Here is an 18,622-nt window from a genome sequence, read left to right as displayed (position 1 = left end):
TTCCCAATGGGGGTGGGAGAAGGGCAGAGAGAGAGGGAGACACAGAACCCAAATCTGAGCTGTCATCACAGAGCCTGATGCAGGGCCCGAACTCACAAACCATCAGATCATGACCTGAGCCAAAGTCGGATGCTTAACTGACTGAGCCACCCAGGTGCCCCCAGGAATGGGGTTCCTGGATCGAGAGAAGAACAAGGAAAAGCACATTTCTGGAGAGAAGCTGGCAGGCAGAAATAATTCTATATCCAAAGTTGAAGAGATGACTGCCACTGGTTGGGGTAGGTTTGTACAGCTCTCAAGAGGAGGGGTCGCGCTGGGGCCAGTCAGGAGGCCGAGGGAGCAGGATGAAAGGTGGGAAGAGCCTTTCTGTGGCTTCCGTGGAAGGAAGCAGTGAGGCAGGACACGTGGGCTTATGATTGGCCAGTTTGAATCATTCCAGTGGCTCTGAGGTGTAGGAGCTGTCTCTCGTGTCACCCGGGACCTGGCCCCAGAGAAACCAAGGCGTGGGAATGGGAAGAGTGGCCCAGAGTATAAAGAGGTGGCTGGGGGTATGGGTTTTAGATTGAAAGATGTACTCACAGGCTCGATATCATCTCTGGGGATGAGCCCTGGGAGAGGCAGTCTCTCTAGGCTCAGCAAGTCCCCAGATAGTAAAAATGCCAAGAATATAGGCTTAAAGCTGCATCCAGATTCACAGCCTCTTGAGTCTTACCCAGGCTGTCAGCTTGAGAGTCCTATCTGAGAAAAGCCCCAAATGAAAAAGGCAGCATTAACGCCTGAGAGTCCGAGATCCCGAACCCAGTGCGTTAGAGGGGCCAGCAGGTACGATCAGGGAGGGAAGTGAGCCAAGCGTAAAGGACAGCAAGGGGGGCTGTGGGACTCAGGCCCCACAAAGGCCAGTTGCTCTCAGCCCTCGCCAGTGACTGCCCGGAATCGCCTGGTCTTCTGAGCCTTCAGGAGAAGCCTGATACCTACACTCTGCGTGTGTGTGTGTGTGTATGAGAAAGAGGGAAGAAAAAGAAAAAGCACTGATTTTTAAATGTTTGCAGTTATTTTTTGTTTTAAGTAAACATTGCATAAAGAAGCACATCTCTGAGTTGCAAAAGGCCACCAGCCTTGGTTTTGCCCCCGTCAGCGTGTCCACTCCCCCAGGGCCATTCTCAGTCACGGAAGCCCTCCTCTAGCTGCAGGAGCCCGTGCCAACTCTGGTTCTGGCTTGGCTTCTCTGGTCTGCGGAGTTAACGATTCTTCCAGGCTTCATTTCCCCTGGGATTCTTGGGAGCAAGGAGAGCATGTGGGATGATACGGCACAGCTTTTTACCAAGATTTTTTTTTTTTCCTCTGAACTTTGAATTTCTGCCCCAAGTCCCTCAAGTTCTCTGACGGTGGGTTTCCTCACTTGGACCATGAGGCCGATGACAGCGACCCCCACCCGGGGCTGCCCTACCTGTTCTAGGAGGTGCTGCAGGCAGTCAGCTTAAACAACAGAATTTATTTTCTCTCAGTTCTGGAGGCTGGGAGCCTGAGATCAAAATGTCTGCAAATTTGGTTTCTTCTGAGGCCTCTCCCCTTGGCTTGTTGATGGCCGCCTTGTCCCTGGGTCCCCACACCACCGGCCTCTGTGTCCACATGCCCTCTTGTAAGGACGCCACTCTTACTGGATGTCAGTCCACTCTAATGACTCCATTTAAATTAATCACTTCTTTAAAGACTCTTTCTCTAAGGACAGTCACATTCTGAGGTCCTGGGGGTTAGGACTGCAGCATGAACTTTGGGGAGGACACAATCCTGCCCATGAAGGTGGAACAAGGGTCAGCTCACCACTCTCCAGGAGGGCACATGGTGCTGGGGGGCAGGGCAGAATAGGAGGGGCGGGAACTATGGGAAACAGGGAGGGGTCTGAGGTGAAGCAGAGCAAAGCCTCCTCCGGCCCAGGGTGCACCGGGCTTCAACAGGACACCAGGAGGCCCTCAGGACCTCATACCACTCAGCTCAGTCTGAGGCCCGCTCACTGGGGACCCTCTCTTCAGGCACCTCAGCTCCATAGTAGACCATCCAATATGAACTAAGCAAAAGATTTGAACGGAGCCTTTGCAAAAGAAGATGTGCAAATGGCCACCAATACAGGCACTCAACGTCTCCTATTCATTAGGATAACACACATTCAGACCACAATGAAGAGTTAACCCTCGCCCCAGAAAGGCTAAAATTCAAAAAACTGACAAGACCAAATGTTGGCAAGGACGTGGAGCTGGCACCACTCCGATGACTTGTTTGCCGGAATGTGAAATGGTTCAACCACTCAGGAAAACATAAGGGGGGGTGTCTTAAAAACCTAATCATATACAGACTCTGTGATTCAGCAATTCCTCGTAGCTATGTAGCCAAGAGAAATGAAAACATATGCTCACCAAAAAAATAAAAATTGTACAAGAATGTTTATAGCAGCTTTCTTCCTAATAACCCAAAACTGGAAATGGCCCAGGTGTCCATCCACAGGGGAGTGGATCGACTGTCGTGTAGCCAGGCAGCAGAATGCTGCTCCGCAATCAAAGAGGCACGATGTCACACTGAACCGAGTGGGTGAATCCCAAAAGTGTCATGTTAAATGGAAGGCACCAAGTGAAAAGGAATCTATTCCAACGACATGAGGGTCTGGGACAGACTGGATAATGCACGGGACAACCTCCAATAACAAAGAAGGATTTGGACCCAAATCTCAAGGGCGCTGAGGTTGAGAAGGCTCAACTAATTTATGGTGGAAAAAAATCAGAACAGCGGTTGTCTCTGGGAGATGGAGAGCGGGATTGCCTGAGGCCTGGCATGAAGGAATTTTCTAGGGTGATGGTAAGGTCTCCTATTTTGACAGGAAGTTGGGTTGCACAAGTGTATGTATCTGTCAAAATTCAGCAGACATATGCTTCCCATTTTTGCATTTCCTTATAAAGTTTAAATTAAAAGAAAACGTAAATATAAAAAGTTTAATCACATGCATGCTAAGGTATATTAGGGGATTACACTGATACCCACAGTTTACCTTGACATACATCAAATAAACAAGATGGGGGCAACCAGGTGGCTTGGTCGGTTGAGCACCCAACTTCGGCTCAGGTCATGACCTCACAGTTTGTGAGTTCAAGCCCCTCGTCAGGCTCTGTGCTGTCTGTGCAGAGCCCACTTTGGATCCCCTGTCCCCTTCTCTTTCTCCACCTGTCCCCCGCGTGTGCACATGCTCTCTCTCTCTCTCCCAAAAAATAAACAAACATTAAAAAGAAATGAGATGGTGGGCGTATAGAAGGATGGATAGATAGATACACCTAGGTCATTCTTCTCATTAAATTCTTTCTGTTTAAAGAACTAGTGTGATTTCTGTCCCCCATGTGGACCTTCACATCTGTTGAGCAGCCACTTAAATATCAGGGCACCTGGGTGGCTCAGTGCGTTGAGTTTCCGACCTGGGCTCAGATCATGATCTTTGTGAGTTCAAGCCCCTTGTCAGGCTCTGTGCTGACAGCTCGGAGCCTGGAGCCTGCTTCAGATTCTGTGTCTCCCTCTCTCTCTGCTCATGCTGTCTCTATCTCTCTCAAAAATAAACATTGGGGCACCTGGGTGGCTCAGTTGGTTAAGCATCTGACTTCAGTTCAGGTCATGATCTCACAGTCTGTGGGTTCGAGCCCTGCATCGGGCTCTGTGCTGATAGCGCAGAGCCTGGAGCCTGCTCAGATTCTTTGTCTTCCTCTCTCTCTGCTCCTCCCCTGCTCACTCTCTGCTCTGTCTCAAAATAAAATAAAGACATTAAAAAAATTAAAAATAAAATAAAATAAACATTAAAAAAAAAAACACAAGATTTTGCTACTTCCCTGCTAAACCGGGTAAAGTTCTTAGCCCATCATCCATGCCCTTCACCATCCACCCAATAATCCAAACACATTCTCCTGTAGCCTAATTTGTGGTCAGTCAGCATGTGGCTATTTCATGAAGACAATTGTAGCTTGTCTACTGCCCCCTTACATGCCTGGGTGACTCTGCACATCCTCTTTCGTTTGCCCTGCGTGTCTTCCCACTTCTCCTCCTAAGTGTCAGTCACCTCCTCTTCGAAACCGTCCGTGATTCTCTCAGGCAGAGAAAAGGACTACCTCTTCTGGGCTTCCCCGGTGCCCTCCCAGAGCACTCTTCCCACCCGGTGCTGTGGCCACAGTGGTCTTCCTCCCAGACTAGGACCTGCGCCAGGCTTGGGACCCATCCCCATTCCTTCCTGAATCCTGTGAGCCTAGAACACTGCCTGGCCCTGGACAAAACTCCATCCATATTTGTTGAATGAAAAACATAGTAACAGATCCATGATACAGTGGTAAAGTGGTATCGAAGGTCTAGCAAAGCTAACATTTTAAAAGCTCAAGTTCCATTCCATTTAAAAAATATATGTTAAGATTATTTAGTGAACATAATTGTTAGCCTGGATCCTTGTTTTTGTTCTCTCTCTTTTAGAGAGCGTGAGTAGGGGAAGCGCAAAGGGAACGAGAGAGAGAATTTAAGCAGATTCCAAGCTGAGGGTGGAGCCCCAACCTGGGGCTCAATCCCATGACCCTGGGCTCATGACCTGAGCCAAAATCAAGAGGATGACATTCAACCAACTGAGCCACCCAAGTGCCCCTTGTTTTTCTTTTTCAGCAGAGTTCTGCTCACTTTCTGCTTCTCTGACTGGCTTTAACAAATTCATAAAAGTACATTTAACAAATTCATAAAAGCCAGACTTGCCTTGATGGTCTGCCTGAAGGACCAGATTCCTTCAGGATCTGGTGCACATTATTTTTAATAGTAGTAACTTTTTGCTTATTTTATTCTTAAAATTGTACATCTTTTTATTAATTAAAAACCACGGGGCAGGGGGCACCTATGTGGTTCAGTCAGCTAAGCATCTGACTTCGGCTCAGGTCATGATCTCACAGCTCATGAGTTCGAGCCCTGCGTCAGGCACTGTGCTGACAGCCCAGAGCCTGGAGCCTGCTTCAGGTTCTGTGTCTCCCTCTCTCTCTCTGCCCCTCCCACTCATATTTGGTCTCTCTCTCTCAAAAACAAATAAAAATTTAAAAAATAATAATGGGAAGTGACACAGTAAGAGACATATAAGGGAGAAAACTAGAGATACATAAAGAAGAAATTAAAACTCCCTAAAATCCACTATCTAAAAATAACCACTGTTAGCATTTGGTGAACCAAATGCACCAGTAAGGACCCAAACTGCCTTTATTAAAAACAATCCGATACTTTTTATTTTTTTATGATCTCAGACTGCCCTGCCTGGCTGCTGAGCCTGGGCACACGGACATCCAGTCACAAAACACAGGTCCCAGCTCTGAAACCTCCAGGTCCGTGGGAGCAGGTGCTCAAAGGAAAACCAGCAACAGTGGGAAGATAACTGGAGGGTAATAAATGAACACGTTTTAAAAGCACACTCCTATTTGAAAAACAGAACGATTAAATTAGCAAAAGGGAACACATTAGACATGGCAGAGCTGAGTTTCCAAATGTCTTTTTGGAAATAATTACCTCCCGGAGGCAGGAACTGAGTACATTCCCTGCAAGTGGGAAGGACTAGAAACTGGAAGGTGGCCCTGGCGAAGGGGTGTATGGCAGGGGACTTGGAGAGGGGCTGTCCTAGGAAGCCAGGCATTTCTCCCGATACCAGGAGGCTCTTGGAAAGAATGCTTAAGCGCACAGGCTTGGAGAGATGCCGGGGGGCTCAGTTGGTTAAGCATCTGTCCAACTTTTGATGTCAGCTGAGGTCATGACCTCACAGTTCGGTTTGCCCCAGTTCAGTTCGTGGGATCAAGCCCTGCATCGCGCTCCGTGCTGACAGCACAGAGCCTGCTTGGTATTTGCTCTCTCCCTCTCTCTCTGCCCCTCCCCTGCTCTCTTTCTCAAATAAATAAACATAAGGGCGGGGGCTGGGAGATCTGGGCCCCAGTCTTTGCTCTACCGCTTACCAGTGGTATGATTGCCAGTGAGTTTCTTAACTTCCCCAAGCCTTGGTTTTCCCACGCATAAAATAGGGATAAGCTAGATTCCTACCTTGCAGGATAGTGGTGACAGAGAACATTTTGGATGGATTAGCAGTCTGTGGTCAACATTCAGTGCTTGCAGGTGACGACTGTGGTTGTTCCTGTGATGAATGAGATGGAAGAAAGACAGGCGTGCGTCCAGGAGGCTCAGAGCTGATTCCGGAGAAGGAAGGGACTGAGCACCGCGAAGGTCACCAAATGACCATGACCTTGCTGATTCACCATAGGCAAGAAATCATGCAGTGAGATTTAATGCAGGCAAAGCCAACCTCAAGAGCCTCTTAGAAAACAGATTGATCCCGGTGAACCAGTCAGCTGTTGCTGAGGTACTGCTGGATAACAACCATCCCCCAAATTCGGGGCTTACAACCTCACGTGTTTGTGGGTCTTCTTGCTCACGGGACTGTAGATAGGCTGGCACAGCTCCCCTCCCATCCCCAGGACTTGTCAGACCTACCCCCTGCATCTTATCCTGGACCTAGGCTCTGTAGGAGGCAGCTACCCAGTGTGTGTCCTTTTCAGGTCAACGGCCACAAGATCAAGAGCCAGCTCAAGCTCAAAAGCACACATGTGACCTCTGCTGACATTGCATCGACCAAAGCAAATCACACCGCCAGCCTGAGGTCAGCAGGGGCAGGAACTTAACACTCTCCTGAAGAGGGAGAGGAGGGGAGAGGAGACTTAGTGAACAACACTGCAGTCTCTCATATTGGAATAAGCAGACCTGTAGGAGCAGGAGGTGTCCAGGTACATTCATGCACGCCCTCGCCACCCACAGTGTTGACCAAGCACCTGCTGGCTGCCCCAGGCACAGATGCAATGATGAGGATGCTGGTACTTGGGGCTTACCGGACATTGACCACGCAGGCACCTCAGCTGCCTTATTGCCAGCAGGCGGGCTCTCCAGGTCGTGTTTCATTCCTCCTGAGGAAGACCTTGCTATAAATCTCGCTCCACTCACTCTCCTGTGCCTCCAAAGAGGGGCATCTGCAAAACAAATGTCGATTGTCCTGAGTCCAAAACCAGTTATGATGATTAGACATTGATCAAGGGACACCTGGGTGGCTCAATCGGTTAAGCGTCTGAATTTGGCTCAGGTCATGATCTCACGGTTCGTGGGTTTGAGCCCCATGTTGGGCTCTATGCTGACAGCTCAGAGCCTGGAGCCTGCTTTGGATTCTATGTCTCCCTCTCTCTCTCTGCCCCTCCCCCACTTGTATCTGTCTCTCTCTCTGTCTCAAAAATAAATATTAAAAATTTAATTGATCAAGATACAGAGTCCAGTGATGCTAAGTCAGAGGAAGAGGGAAGTGGTGAGGTTTGGGGAAGCCCACTCCTTCCATCTGCAGAGCCTTAGGCTGGGGGACGAGGGGGCAGGGAGACAGGACTCTGGACTGAAGGAGGAGGCGGGGAGACAGGACTCGGGACATCTAGGACTCCTTCCAGAGGCAGCTGGCACAGCCTCCAGCAGAGTGCTTGGTCTCTAATTTCTCACAGTGGCCCACCTGCTTCGGAATCACCATGGAAGCTGATTGAAGCTGATACTTTGGTGTCCCTAGCCCCTTCTAACCAGGAGCCCACAGTCAGAGCAGAGGCTGCGTGGGTCACAGCATCTCCAGATAATTCTGAGAACCTTTGACCAGTCACTCAGGACCTGGGAGTTTTGAGCTTAAAAGTGGAGAGGAGAGGGGCGCCTAGCCAGCTCAGCGGGTCGGGGCTGGGGCTCTTGCTCTCATGCTTGTGAGTCTGAGTCCCATACTGGGTATAGAAATTACTTTAAGAAAAAGTAAAATTTCCGAACACCTGTCTGGCTCAGTGAGAAGAGCATATGAGTCTTGATCTCAGGGTGGTGAGTTCAAGCCCCATCTTGGGTGTGGAGATTACATAAATAAAGAAAACTTTAGAAAATACAAATCTTTATTTAAAATGAAGTGGGATGGGACACCTGGGTGGCTCAGTCGGTTGAGTGTCCGACTCCTGATTTTGACGCAGATCAGGATCCCAGGGTTGTGGGATCAAGCCTTGCATCAGGCTCTGCACTGAGTGTGGAGCCTGTTCAAGATTCTTTCTCTCCCTCTCTCTCCCTCTACCCCTCTCCCCTGCTCATATTCTGTCGCTCTCAAATCAGAAAAAGAAAGTGGGGAGGAGAAACAGAGATGCCTGCTCTCTGGTTCTAGGTGCTAATTCATTTTCCAGAATTCCATGGTGAGAGCCAGGATGTTAAGCATCTGCTAAATTCAGCTACTGCCCATTTTACAGATGTGGAAACTGAAATGACGGTAGCCTTGCTGATGCCTAGGTGCCAACCATTTGGCCCATGGAACCCTGGGCTCCCCCTTTCTTCCAGGTGCCCTTCCTCCCAAGAGTTTGAGATCCAAATTCTTCCTTCCTTGGCTCCAAGGAGGCATGGGTGTGGTGCATTTGGAAATGGCATTTACTGCCCCTTAGGCTCTCCACTGCTCCACTGATTGCTTTATAGGTATTGTCTCTTTCAACCCTGCAAGGATCCAGTGAGGTAGTTCATGAGGAGGGAAATCGTGCGCAGAGAGATGAAGCAACTTGCTTAACGTCACGCGGCTCCAAACTGTGGGCTCAGGCAGCCTTGAAGGGTCTTGCCCCCAAATTTAACGCTAAATCCGAGCACCTCTTCCCAGTCCCCAGTGAGAAAATGATCCTTTCTCACAGCGCTGTCTGCGACAAGACCCAGAGGAGGTGTTCACCTGCGAGTGCTTTCTCCCTGCCCCCACGTATAACATACACACACCAGCCACACGTGCACCTGCACTGGCCAAGCGGGGGGCACGGTGGGTGTGGACGCTGCCGCCACCACCGCTTTGCTCAGAAGGCTGGGAGCCCGCTGACAGTGTCGGCTGGCTTGGCACAGAGGAAACTGCTCACAAGGTGGTTCTCGTGGGTGGGAAGAGGGGACAGGCTGTGCCTCACACCAGGATCCTGCTGAGACCCAGAGAAACTGCATGGGGGAAGGGAGGAAGAGAGGGAGGATGAGGGGAAGGCGCTGCCCTTGGTCCTCTCCAGGGGACACAGGGAGGTCACAGCCCTGGCAGGCAGCATCTGGGCGCCTGCGGGAGGTGAGTAATGGGTCATAAATTATGCATCAGGGTAGGGAAGGGGGCAGCCTGGGGAAGAAAGACTCTGGACTAGGAGTCAGGAGACTGGGGAAGGAATCCCACCCTGGCCTTGAATGGCTGGGTGCCTCCTTCTCATGAGCTCTGCTTCCCCAAATGCAAGCTGGGGGCACTAATCATAATGACCAGCCCCTGGGAGGACGGTGAGAGAAAGGTCTTCTGCAAACGTGAGGGGGCATTACTGCTATCAGTCATTATACCATCCAGACAGGCAGAGGAGCACAGTGGGTAAGAATAGACTCTGAAGCCTCTGCCTTTGTTCAGTCCCAATTCCTGGCTGTGTGAGTCGGCAAGTGACTTTACCTTTCCAGGCCTCAGCTTCCTAATCTGTGGAATGGACATAATGATAGTGCCCACCACATGGAGCTTTTAGGACAGAGGGGTTAAGGATACTCAGCACATGGAACTGTGCCCAGCACAGTGAAGTGTGCAAAAGCGGGATGTTTCCTCCTCTGGCCGATGGGTAGTGTAGCACTCGCACGCTAGAGCTTGTTGGAGACCAATTGTGCACCCAACCCCCATTCATATATTGAAATTCGAATCCCCAAGGTGATGGTATTAGGAGGCGGGGCCTCTGGGAGGTGCTTAGGTCATGAGAGTGGAGTCCTCATAAGCAGGGTTAGTGCCCTTATAAAAGAGAGCTCTCTCTGCTCTCCACCATGTGAGCAAACAGCTCTGCAGAGGCCCTCCCCAGACCCTGAACAGGCTGGCACCCTGCCACCCAGTTTGCAATACTTTATGATAGCAACTAGAGAGGACTGAGACAGGGCTGCTGAGCTGATGTGACAGGTGGGGAGGGGGGCGGCAGATGAGGGACGGAGGCACATAGGACCCCGGCCCGTGGTGTGTGTGTCCTTGACCACCCTGGAGGCCGCAGGTGCAGCACCCAGAGAGGGCAGTGGGTGGTCCAGGATGCTGGCTCTTCCTGCCCAGCCTCCGTGCTCACTCGCCAGCCAGTGGCCCCTCTGTGGCCCCACCCAGCCCAGCCTACTGAGCCGCTGGCTCTGTTTCAGGATGGAACTCTAACCCATCTTAGGACTTGAGACTTCCCAATGAGACCTGTGATGTCATAAACCCAAAATATTAAAAAGGCACTTTTATCCATGTGTCTCTACTGATAGGAAGCTGCACGCTTACAGTAATAATCCACTTCCATTTAACGGTCATTTAATAAGTGAGCACTAGGCGTGGCCCTCGGCACCAGGAGACCCTGCCCGGGTTTTGATTGCCGCTGTGAACAGTGTCCGCATTAGTGGCTTAAGGCCGCATAAATCTATTTTCTGAAAGCTCGAGGTCTGAAATCTGAAATGGGTCTCCTGGGGCTAAAATCAAGAAGTCCTCAAGCCTGCCTGCCTTTGGGAGGCTCTAGGGGAAAATCCATGTCCTTGCTTCTTCCAGCTTCTAGAGACCATCTGCTTCCCTGGCTCATGGCTCATCCTCAAAGGCAGCAATGCTGGTGAGCCATGTCCTTCTACAACCATCTCTGGCTCTCTCCTGCCTCTCTTCCACTTTTAAGGACCCTTGCATTTAAGCTGGGCCCACCCAGAAAACGCAGAGTAATCTCCCTGGGTCACGGTCAGCTGATCAGCCACCACCGTTCCATCTGCTGCCTTCATTCCCCTCTGCCGAGTAACGTGACACATTCACGGGCCCCAGGCATATCGGGGGAAGGCACCATCCTGCCCACCGCAGGTGCCGGCATGTGGTGAGCCCAGCGCCGTGTGGGTACTTTACAAGCATCTGCTCGCTTATTTCTTCAGCAAATGCTGGTTGGGGGCTTCCAGCCTGAGTCTGAGGCCCGGAGCCAGATGCCGAGGCTGAACAGCCAAAGAGACGGTCTCGGCCCTCAGGAAGCTCATAGTACAGGGCAGAGAGGGACCTGCACACAGACGCTACTTTAGAGGGTTAAGGGAAGGTGGTGGAGACATTTACTTTGCTTCTCTAAACCTGTTTCTTTACCTGTAAAATCAGAAAAATAGTCTATGGCCATGCCACCCTGAACATGCTGGATCTTGTCTGATCTCAGAAGCAGAGAGCGGCAACTAGCTCCGCAAATATTGGGAGAATCGGGTGAGATAACACATGAAACTATACTTTCAGCACTGTACGTGGCACACAGTAAGGGCATAATAAATGGTAGACTATTAATGTTGGTATTTTATTATTAAGCATGTGGCATGATAGGCACACAATTGAGGGGGGTCAGGGAATCAGGGAGTCAGGTGAGATCTAAATTGACACCCCAGGCGCAGGCAGAATTAGCCAGGGGAAGTGTAGGGAGTGAAAGGAAGGGTCCCCAAGCAGAAAGAATGCGTGTGCAAAGGTCCTGTGGTGACCAGGCCCCTCAATCCTCATGATACCCTGATAGCATACCAGGTCTCTTTCTGCTGTGTGTGTATTCACATTGTGCTCCTCCCCAGAGGTCTAGAAGCCGTAGGGACCCCCTGGCTTCTCAGCATCCAGCTCCAAAGTGGCTGCATGTGTCACTGTCCCTACTTCCCTCATCATAAGGAGTCCACTGGCCCCACACTTTCTGCCTGGAACCACAGAATTCATTGTCCTAACAGCCACTAATCAATGGGCCCTGGGCTGGGGCTTCTTCAGTTATCAACTTCTTAACTCCTCACAGCTTTATCCTTAGACCCCTTTGAGAGAGGAGGAAACTCTTTAAGTTTGGGAAACAGGACTAAGCTCATGCAGGTATCAGATGGGAGAGCCCAGGGCTGCCTGACTCCTCATCAGGGGGGCCTCACAAGCCAGCAGCCTAGGCTCTGATGGCTCCGCTCCACACACGGAGGCCGGAGCAGGGGAAAACGGGATGAGGCAGAGCCTTCGAAGAACAGCCGGTCTACCCTAGATTCGACTTAAGGGGACCAGACCCTGGGGTGAAGTCCAGAGAAGGGGCCAGAGCCCCGGGATAAATTGCAACAGCAGCAAACCCCAAGAGGGAAAAAAAGGACAGGCTGGCTTGGACACTTACTGGAGGGTCCCAGGCGGTCCCCCTCACCCCCGCCCACTCAGCAGGGCCTGGCCTTTCCCAACAGCAGGGACATCTGATCTAGAGCCCGTATAGGAGCCAGAGGGAGCCTCTCAGCTCATCTGGTCCTTACCCGGGGACACAGCTGAATGGACCAAAAGAAAAACGCACGTAGTGGGTTCCTGGTCTATGGCAGTGGCTCGTGGCCCCTCACTGCACCTTCAAACCTGGCAGGATTGGCCAGCTGCTTTCTCTTGGGGAGCATGGGGCCATATCACATCATGATATTCAGCCCACCTTGAAGTTAAACTTCCTTCCTTTTATGAAATCAGGTTGGTAATAGACGATGGCTCCTGCATACATGTGGCAGCATAAATGTTTGGCTCGGTGCAGTAAGGGTTTAACCCAGCGGGCTCGGGCTGCTCAAATCCCACGCTTTGCAAAGAAAGGACCGGCCCTTGACCTCTCCTGGGAGGTAACCTCTGAGCCTTTGGAAGATCCTGCCAATTAGCAGCGTCTGTTATGTCTGAGGCCTTGGGCCACACTGCATCAGTCTGACCAGATAGTTTGCAGTAACAATAGGACTTATGGAGAATGCTTGTTTTGTTCTGGAATGCCTAGGCCCAGGCCACACAGCCTCAGTGGACCTCGTGGAGCCTGGAGACTGAGCTAAGGCAGAGACGCGGGTGCCGCATTCTTACGTGACTGACTCCCAACACAAACAGGACACGAGGCTGAGGTGAGCACCTGGTTGGGATATCGGTGCTGAAAGAATTAAGCGTGTCCCCATGTGACTCCACCAGCCCACGGGTGGGAGGTGCGCCTGGAACCTTGTGCCTGGTGTCTCCTGGCCTCTGCTCATGCACCTTTTCTCTTTACTGAGTTTGTCTCATTAAAATAAACAGTCACTGGGAGGGCTATGGCTTTTCCGAGAGCACTGTGAGTTCTCCTAGCAAACCACTGAGCTCGAGCGTGGCCTTGGGGACCCGGGACACAGCATCCTTGAGTGCCTTAGTTCCTAGTATCTGGAAAGCTGGTCAGAACTTCTGATTCAGCCTAACCCTGTCATTGTGGTGCTGGGGTCTCTGCGGGGACACTGTGGCCTGCAGAGGGGAGAGCGGCCCCCCAGGTGGTCTGGCCACAGGGCCCAGGCTTCCCCCCTCCAGCGCATGCTCAGTCTAGCTCAAGCCTGGGTGGGCCTGGGACAACGACACTGCAGAAAGGAGACTGTTTCTCCCCAGAACTTTCCGACAGAGGCTCCTTCAGACATGTGTGTCCTCTTTGGGAAGGAAAATGGCTTTGCTGTCCTCCAGAGAGAGAATCTCAGGTTTTGTCTGCTTCCTGCCAGTTTCCTGTCTGCCTGGGAACTCCCTGGACCCACAGGGGGACCCGTACCTTGTTCCTGCCCCTCGGGTCTCCCTCCCGGCACCCCCAGCCAGGTAGCACACACCCTCCCGACCAGCAGGAGAGTTAGGATGGAAGACCGGAAGGCCACCCCTGTCCCCCAGCAGGGCTGCCTTTCCGTAGAACAATTCCCACCCTTCCGGGGAAACTGAGACAAGTTCAGCTAAGCCAGACTTAGCTCTGGTCCTTGTGAAAAACTTGAGACAAAAAAATATTAGTTCCTGAGACGGGCCAGACAGCTTACCCCCAGATCTGCCTCAGTTGTTTTTGTTTTGTTTTTTCACTTACTGTTTGAAATGACTATAGATTTATAGGAAGTTGCAAAAGGAAAAGTCCTGTGTGCCCTTCACACGGTGTTCCCTAACAGTAACATCATACAGGACCCAGACCTAAGGCTTTAAAATGATATTGGCTTGATGGGGACGGTGAGGGCTGGCGACCCCCTCCCTCCTTCCCCAGGAGTCCCCCCGGCACCTGGACAGGGGTGAAGACCATCAGGGCTTGGAGGGATGTACTGGCCTCTTTCTGAGGATGCACGAGCTGGCACTGACGGAAGTCTGAGACCAAGCTGCCAGGCAAAGGGAGGCTGCAGAGCGGTCATCCAAGGTCATCCAAGAGATGTGGGCAAAGCTGTGTCTTTGGGTGGACTGCTTGCAATATTGTTTCCAATAACGAAAACTTGGAAACATCCTGAATGCCTGGCAATTGAGACTGGCCAAGAAAATAATGAAGATCCACACAATGAAGACAGTGCAGCTATTGTAATTACGTTGTAGAAGAATAACTTTTATCAGGGTAAATGTTCATGACATACCAGCAAGTGGGAAAAAGACAGATCACCAAAAAATTCTGTGCAGTATGATTCTTTGGGGGGGAACACACACACACACACACACACACACACTTAAAGTGCTGAAGGATATACCCCCCAGAATATTAACATGTTAACACTGATTAGACAATGGAATTATGAGAAATTTTTATTTTTCCTTCTGCACCTTAAAAGTTTTCTGCATCTGCTCTGTGCATCTGGTAAAACTTTCAGGGGAGGGGGAGGGTCATTCTCAAAGGGACTTGGAGGGGTTTCTGCTGTCCTGTGGGAGGGGGGAGGAGATGGTAGGGTGTCTGGATTTACCTGGAGAGCAAGGGCTGGCCCCGCAGGAGAGGATGTTTGCATGCGTGGGAGAAAGGGGGTGGCAATGTTGCCAGCGAGAGGTCCAGGGTTGCCCGGGAGCCGGAAGCAGGTAATCTGGTGCCTGGTGAAATTCCAGAGCCAGGCTGAGGCCAGAAGCTCACCCCTGCCCACTTCCTTGCTCCAGCTTCTTTACCATCTGCTACCACATGCGGCATTCTCCACCTCCATTCAGGAGCTCCTGGCGGGGGCAGGGCTGCCTTATGTTTATTTAGCTCCGTGCCTCCCCGAGCCTTGCAAACCTGGCTGACCCAGTGTATGATGGTTGGATGGCATCTCCCCCATCACCCACTTTCTCATCTCCATCTGCTGCCTTTCCATCTCTCTGCAGGCTCAGATGCCTCTTCCTCCAGGAAGCCCTTGCTGATCCCTCCAGCCCCCCACCCTACTGCATGGTAACTTCAATTACACATTTTAGCAGAGTCTGCCCAGTATCTAGATTATGGGACTCTGAGCCGGTTTCCTCCATTAGTGCACAAACCTTAGCAAGGTTATTCAATACCCTCGTCAGCTCTCGTTCTCCAGTGCACCCCCACAACACGAGGTTTGGCACCAAAGAGGCACTCAACCAGTCTTTTAACAAGAAGAAAAACGATCCACTCTTCTCTCCCTAAGGCCCTTTGACTCGTAACTAGCACATGGGGAGTGCGGGGACTGCCTCACCTTCCCCTGCTAGGAGAGCAAGCTTCCTCGGCCCCAGGCTCGTCGGCACCTCCGACCCCACCTGCTAGTTCTTTTTGCTTGCTCCAGTCATGGTCACGAGGGGCCCAGAGAGGAATGGTGACTCAGCCCAATTCATCACCACAATGGAAAAACCCAGTCACCTGTCCTCCTGGCAACGGGACCGAGCTGCCTCTGCATCTGGAAGGGCAGAAAGCCATACTGTTTTCAAGGTCCTTTTGTCTTTCACCTGCTGGAAAATCAAAGACTGGAATATGCCGGAGCACCACCCTTGACACTGTGGACTGCAGCGGGCTGTGAGGCTCAGCGACCTGGCGTGGTGCGTTCCCTCCACGCCCCGCTCCGAGGTCAGTGTCCTTGTGTGCATCTCAGAGTGGCTTCACAAGCCCACCCTTGAGGGCACTGCCAGTGTTTTGGCCACTAGCATCTGAGTCACCCTTCCTACAAGGCAGAGCCCACCTCCTCCTCGAGGAACTCCCAGCCTCCCTTGCAGCTTTGGAAGATCACCTGGTCTGGGTGCCTTCAATCAGACCCGCCCCTTCTTGACTGTGAATGAGAAACTAGTGGCACAAGGGAGCCAAGGCCAACAGAATCCATCCTGGCAAGGGTGTGGCAGTATGAGCACCTCAGACTTCAGAGGCAGCCATGGTCCTGATGCATGGCAGCGTCCCCTGTCCTTGCCCACTGGCGGTGCCGGCTGCGGTGTTCGTGCCCAGCGATGGCAGTGGTGGTTTTGACACCAGACCAGCGCTGCAGTGTTGGGCCTGGCTCCTGACATCCAGAGAGCTGCCTGCCCTCTTTGTAACAAAGCTGTTTTCTGCTGAAGCTAGCCAGAGTCGGTCTTTATTTCCGTCAACTGCCCAGGCTGCCGCATTAGCCTGAATTTCCAAATGGGCAAACGAAGGCTCAGAGAACACTTCAGAAAGGCTGTGTCTCATCTCTGATTGCAGTGCAGGCCAGTCTCCTGCCCATCTGACAAGTGGAAAGGGGGACAGAAAAGGCACTGACTCAGGTAGGATCTTTCAGCTAATTAGGAGCCAGGCTGGGGGATGCATTTTAGAGACACCCCTCCCCCCAGTCGCAGCCAGCAGCGTGGCCCTCTGCCGTGCTCTCTTTTCCTCTGTTCAAAGCCCTGCCATCCAGCCTGTCCTCAAACATCATGCCACCTGTGCAGGATGTTGAAGATGAAGGGACTGAGTGCTTGTTCTTCTGCGGACTCAGCAGGGACCCCTCTTTTCCTGGCATGACTGACCGTCTCCTCTAGAAGGGGCCAGGGCCCCCTCGGCCCGCTTATTCCCTAAGCACCTGTGCTGGGTGCAATAGCCCCACCCCTTGGGGGGGGTGTTCTTACAGTCCTTCACCAGCTATTAAGTGTCCACTTTCATGGTTCCGATCTGCAACCTGACCCACCTGAATGCTCACTTGAGATTCGTGAATTATCTGAGCCTTGTGGATTGTGCACATCAGTTCAAAGCCATCATAGACGCCATTCTGCACACAGACATGTCACAGCGTCGAAGCTTTTGTTTGGCAGCCTAACAATCTCCTGGGGCCTGTGTTCCCTCCAGGGAATTCAGAACAGGCTAGGCTTCATGAAGTTAGTAGAACATCAGCCATTAGTTTTGTTCCATGACTAGGTCTGAATTTATTGAAAAGCATAGAACTCAAGAGAAACCTAAATCCCTAATATAGTCATCACAATTTAATCCATAACAATAGCAACTATTTAGTGAACACTTAAACCATGTGTGTCACACTATGCTAAGCATTTTATGTCCTGTCATTTAATTCTTACAGGAAACCTCTGAGGGGTCATCACCCCAGTTGCAGAGTATGGCACAGAGGCTCAGGAAGGCTGAGTCCTTGCTGGACCTCACACAGCCGTGTGCTCTTAAGAACTGCTCCAGACGTGCACACATCGGAACCACAGTCTCCCGGATGTTTTGGACACAGAGGTTCACTCTGTCACCACTGACCTCCCCCATCCCCTTTACAAAATGGAAAGGGAGAGGCAGGGACTTCTCCAAGGTAAGCTCCAGAGCTGTAAGGAGACCCCGGGCTTGCTACCTTCTATGAGGTTAATATTCTATACAGGAGCAGGAACACACACCCGGTCTCGGGCCAGCAAATCTCACCAGCTTCCTCGAGATCCGTGAATCCATTCATCCCAGGGCACGGCAGCCCCCACCACAGCCTGGAGCTCAGGGACAGCCAGCACCTCACCACACACCAGCCCAGACAAAGGGGAGGAGGTGCTGCAGGGTCCTCTTGAACTCCCACCCAAGGTCACCCTGGACCTTCCAGATGACTGGTCCAACCCATTCACTCTGCACTGAATAGGCTGGAATCAGGAAGGGGCAGATCCCTGACCAAGGTCACTGGCAGGGCCTCAGTAGAATGCCGTCTCCAGAAGCACTGGTTCGAACTGTCTGGCCCAAGTCAATGTTTCCAGGTCGTCAGAGTTCCATTCTTCCTCCAGTAGAACTCCATCTAGGGACTTCAGCGCTGTTTCATTTGGGGTGACTGATGAGAGTAACGTCACTGGGCCAGACCAGAGTGAGCCTGAGCAAGACAAGGTGTGCCAGCTCCCCTTCCCGCTCAGATGATGAAGGGTGAACTGAGTAAAGCAGGGGCCCTGACACTCTGGGCGGGACCCTGAGGGCCGGAACACGCTTGCCTGGGAGCCCATCACTCCCCCACCTGTGCCCAAGGAAACCCTGGGGCTCTGAGAACTGGACGGGATTCCAAGGGCCCCTGAGCATCTGGTTCTTTCCGATCCCCTCTGGGCCTCTCCGGGACGGGTCCCAGGCGACGGCGGGGTGCGGCGGGGGCGAGAGGCAGGGGCAGCGGAGGCTTCTGTCCCCACCCGCCGGGGTTCCCACAAAGAATCTACACAAAGAGGCAGAGGCCTCTCCCTGGGAACCCGACGCCGCGCTGCTGCAGGGGGCACGGGCGGGTAGGGGCCTTCCGCCGCACCGGGCCAGGTAGAACGCCGGGGCCCCTCCTGCGGGAGGAGAGAAGCGCGCGGATCCACCGGGGGGCTCCGCTAGGCTCGGGGGCCGCGGCGTCCGCTAGCCCGCCGGCCCACCCACCCGCAGGGCGCTGCCGCCGTGGCCGGAAGGGGAGGCCGAGCGCCCACGCCCACCACACCCACGTGGGC

General features: G+C 52.2%; 1 long non-coding RNA gene across 3 annotated transcripts; it reads right to left on the bottom strand.

The window, feature by feature from the left end:
- Nucleotides 1–1,021: 1,021 nt before the first annotated feature.
- Nucleotides 1,022–18,586, bottom strand: LOC115281149. 3 transcript variants are annotated; one of them, XR_003904116.1, is made up of 4 exons: nt 17,573–18,586; nt 6,912–7,049; nt 6,073–6,275; nt 1,022–1,274 (listed from the first exon to the last, which is right to left on the bottom strand). It is a non-coding gene; the product is annotated as an uncharacterized LOC115281149 (long non-coding RNA). The 3 variants fall into 3 exon arrangements; XR_003904114.1 differs by lacking the exon at nt 1,022–1,274 and adding an exon at nt 5,266–5,419 and having other exon boundaries at nt 17,573–18,584; XR_003904115.1 differs by lacking the exon at nt 1,022–1,274 and adding an exon at nt 5,266–5,419 and having other exon boundaries at nt 17,598–18,583.
- Between the last annotated feature and the right edge of the window lie 36 nt (nt 18,587–18,622).

Source organism: Suricata suricatta, chromosome 16 (assembly GCF_006229205.1).
Source record: "Suricata suricatta isolate VVHF042 chromosome 16, meerkat_22Aug2017_6uvM2_HiC, whole genome shotgun sequence".
Classification (NCBI taxonomy): Eukaryota; Metazoa; Chordata; class Mammalia; order Carnivora; family Herpestidae; genus Suricata; species Suricata suricatta.
Note: the sequence above shows the minus strand (reverse complement) of the source record. Positions and strands in the feature narration are given on the sequence as shown.